Here is a 4,779-nt window from a genome sequence, read left to right as displayed (position 1 = left end):
TTCTACATTCATTCAGATTGTATCACATGTATTTATACATTTAATAGGATTTCTTTAATTTGGTGATGGCCCTACTTACTCAATTGTGCTAAGGAGAAAATAGAACAATCAGAGGACTTCCACAGTGCAAAGGGCACTGGTGGTAAAGTAGTATTGATGTGAACTCCTGCCACCATGCAATGTTGCATATGCAAACCACAGCAAACTGTAAAATGGCAGCACCACTCTTCAGAACTGCCGCTAGGACTGACATTGTGGCAGCTAAAGAACTACTGGTTCTCACAAACCATATGGCCCTGCTGCAAACCCAGCCTGCATGCTACGCAGGTAATCATAAAGAACAACTATACTTTCCTGTGAACTGATCTGAATTCAGCATAGAATATATAGTTCTCTACATAGACTAGGTAGCTGTGATTGAAGTGTCTGCATCACCAGTTCTCATGAATATAACATCCAGTATCTTAAATGTATACAAGCAAATTACCTGTTTCACCAAGTAGCTTTTACATTTAACAGAAATAGGCAAGCTGGCCCACAATTCAGGGCCCAGGAAAGAAAAGCAGGACAAGCCCATTAGCCTTTCATCCTTCTTTTGGGTTTCTCCTAAACATCTATTTGAGTATAACTTATAATGCAGGGCCTATGGTCTGATCCAACAGTGCTTTTTCACTTTTCCTCCTCCTTCACTCCTCTGCATGATGGAGAAGCATAGTGCAAGGCCAAGGGAAATGTAAGAAATGCTAGTGAGGCAACTCTCGGGAGAACTATATTACAGGCTTTGCATGCTATGCTGTGATGCCAAGTGCAGGGGCAACAGAGGGAAGAAAGGGCAAAGCATCCTCTGCTCCTATCTTCGTGTTTCCTATCACTTCAGCTGTTCCCAGTGCTTCTACTGATTGAAATAGAAAAGGGTGCATGTGCTGAGGGTTGGAGGCAGGAGAATGGCTGGGAAAACTTTGGGAGACCATAATGGTTTGCAGTGAAAGTGAGCCTAGAATTCTTTACCAGTTTGGATTTTACTAGAAAAAAAGAAAAAAGACTTTACTAGAAAAACAGAACTCTTCCTCAATCTGGGTGCAGATGACAAGGAAGGCAATCCAATCCATTGCCTAACACATCTATAGGCCACAAGGTCATGGCAAGATCATTTCGTTTTGCTCACCTCCAGCAATTTTTCATTTCCACAATTTTTTTCTGGTGCATGTTTATTATGAATACGCCTGTGTAATGACAGCAGTCCACGTAAGGGAGCAGCTGGCTTTCCCATACATGATAAATAACAAGAACCACCATGCACATTGACAATTATGGTTCACTGTATGAAACTGAGTAAGACATTAATACTGAGGTGTGTTTCTCATGTTAAAAATGCAAAAGGCTGGCCTTAGAATCATCCTGATGTAAACTTTCTTAAATTTTTACCCTTCCCCACAGCCCATGGTGAAATGTTTGCAAATTCCACTGCAGTTTGGGAGCCAGCCATTTATTGGTCACCACTGACCCTACTCCATTTGAAGGGAGGGGGATGTTTCTCACCTGTGCTGTACTTTGATTACAGGCCATAAGCACAACTTTCTCACTTTCTTCAACTTCCCACACCTAGTACAAAACATTATTTCATGCTGGGTATAAGCATAAAGTCAGGACCATAAAGAGTTTAATTTGCCTTTGACTTGCTCCACAGTCTAGCACTAATTGAGAGATAAATCCCTGCATTCCCAATGTGCCTGCAAGTTCCAGAAAACATATGTATGTGTATGTGTGTGTCGGGGGGATGATCTCTCATGCCTGGGACAAAGTTGCCTCTGCAATGCACTTGAGAACCGAGGAGAGGGAAAGTGGTTGCTCTTCATGCTGGTCAACCAGGAGAATATCAAGTGGCAAATTGCCAGTTAAATTTCATTGGAATCCATCTTCATCCACCCTTTGATGCATGCTCCCACTCTTCGTAATTGAGTTTTTTTGTACACCATTGTATGGTGACATTAACAAAAGCATTTGTGTAATAATTAAATTGCTTGTCTTTGTGCCCTTGAGCTGTGCCTTTTATTACTACATAAAGGATTATGTAAGCAGTCTAATTCTTTGATTCTTAAAAGGGAAATCAATTTTTCTGACCAAGGAAGGGGGAAGGTCTAAAACTCTGCACAACGACAAGCTTTGTATTTCCAGTTATGTGTTCTCAGGTAGCAAGCAAATCTGAGGACCCCCTCTACTTGAACTGAAAGACAGTACTCAGCTAGATGGATCATGATAAATTCCTTCTTCTAGTCTGATGTATGAGAACCCAGAAACAACGTATAAACTGGTTCTTGATTACAACCTTGCCTCTAACTTTCTGCTTTGTACAGTCCCTCACACACTAGGAAAAATGAGAATATTTACTTGTGAATCATGAACTGTGGGTTGTTGAACTGGGACATAAAACATAGTGGGGGTGGTTACTTCATAATGGAGCACTCCTAGTCCTTCTTTCCTGCCTCCAATTTATCTTATAGTTTAATACAAAGTGAAGATAGTTCAGAAATGAAGGCTGCCCAGGTCAGACTATACATTGCAAAAATAATCAACCTATCTTTTCACTTTGGGCCAAATTACATATGTTACAATACAAATCTGTGCTTTAAAAAGTTGACTAAGAAAGGGCCAACTTATAGGTGATGTTAAAATGAGGCACAGTTTAAAATGTTAAATAGCAGGGGTGGGTGTGTTTGTGGGAAAGAGATCAGAATGGGATCCTCAGTGCAGTTTTAAAATAATTCTCCCCCAGTTATGATTTCAATATGTCCCCAGTAAGCCCCCCCACCAACTTCTATTTGACACAGGAAAAAAGCTTCCTTCTCATACCAAACAGCTTGCAGGGGAGTGTCCTCAGGACTACATTTGGAATATGTTAACTCTCTCCATCTGCACTGCAGCATCAAAACTGATCATATAACCCTTGCTATGTAATGTTTTAAAAATTATAATGCAAATCCATATGCACATATGATAATTGGCCCACTGCCTCATTGTTTGTTTAAAACTGCAGGACTTTGCTGCGTGGGGGCTATCTCAGTAAGAATTGACAGCTGAAAAAAGGTTTCTATTGTTGGAAACAAAAGATGCAAAAGGTGTATTTTATACTGGATAAATCTGATATAGTATATATGTATTGTAATCATAGGCTCACAGGGAAAACATTTGGAGAACTCCACTGTACTCACCTTCAAGAATGTGATCACTCCCATTACAGATGTGATCAACAAACACTTTAAAGTGCAAGACTTCTGCTTAACTTTGTTTAGTCTAGCAAATCAGCTTAAGTGAATTGATCATATTTTTCTTCTTACATATAACGTGTAAAAGTTTACCACAAAAAAAAAAAAAGATTTTGAAGAGTGTCATTGATCCTTTCTGTAAAAGAATAAGCTTAGCTTTGACATAGATCTAAAATAATGTTTAGATGTGTGTTCTATGCAGCTGTATTTTACCACATTACTAAATCATGTCTAGAATGGCACTTGATGTTTCTAGGTAAATTCTCAACTTGGAGTGCAATTATACTTTTAAAGCAGCTGAAGCAATTTTAAAGAGAGAAACAGTGGGAAAGTGAGGTTTCTGTGCATTTAACAATCCCCCTCCTGCTGTTCTTCCTCAATGACTTCTCCAGCTAAGGTTCCCAGAAACATCAGGTGAGGGAAAGCTGAAGTTTGGGCAGGAGTCAAGGTTAACAAATACATGGAATTTAAATGTTCGATCATAATTCCCTTTCTGGTTGTTGCCTTTCTTCCCTTACAAAATTTTCAGACTGGCCTTTTATACTACTGCACATCATTTTCTAATTTTTACTAAGAGGTTAAATATTACATTTATGGTACAAAACCCAAAATATGGGGGAAGTGAAAAAGGTGTTTATTTAAATCCCTTCACCATTGTAGGAATGAAAAAATAATGACATCTTTCAAAAAGCAGGGGCTTGATGAACTTTACGAACTAGTAACTTGTTTTCAGCATGAGTATTCATAGGCTAGACTCCTTAGATAGAATTTTTTCAAGCTATATAACTAAAGTTCACAGGGATTGGAAAACAAGTTTAATTTTTATTTAAGATGAAACCAGATTTTGAGGCTCTCAGAACAGTCAGCAAGTTCTATTTTTTTTAAACTGAAGTCTGTCTTAATGCTTCCTAAGTACTGGCTGTCCTATAATTGGAAGATGAAACCACATATTACAATTATGTATACCATTTGGGATTTATTATTGTTTTTTAAACCTTGGTGTGGAGGACCCCTGATTTTCATCAGGACCACAGCAGGTATACAAGTGACATTTAATCATTTTTTTTTATCACAATCCCAATGAAAATGATACACAGTGTATACTGACTAATTGCCATATGGATTACTATTTGCTAATTGTTGATTGAGGGGTTTCTGTATATTTTCTGAAGTGTGGGGGCTTCGGGAATAATTTATCTAGTTCAGTAGCAAAACTCTGATGGCATAGTTCCTAACACAGTGGTCTTCTACGCAAACAGAAGAGCATATTGGAAAAGGTGCTTCCTAAGGACTTTAGCATTACACTATGTAGGATTTACGGATACCTATACTGAACAATTAGTCTAATAAACAGAGACCTTTTCTGACCTAGTAGCTAAGACAGTGAGTTAGTTAAGTCTCACCAGTGCAGACTTTACTTCTGTCATGAAAACACTATGGGCTTTGGCTAGCTTCTCTCTCTCCCTCTGCTTAATTGCTTATCTTAATATTTCCCAATATAGACAGGCTTTCTCAT

The sequence above is a fragment of the Varanus komodoensis genome, unplaced genomic scaffold, assembly GCF_004798865.1.
Source record: "Varanus komodoensis strain SLA01 unplaced genomic scaffold, ASM479886v1 scaffold51, whole genome shotgun sequence".
NCBI lineage: Eukaryota > Metazoa > Chordata > Lepidosauria > Squamata > Varanidae > Varanus > Varanus komodoensis.
Note: the sequence above shows the minus strand (reverse complement) of the source record.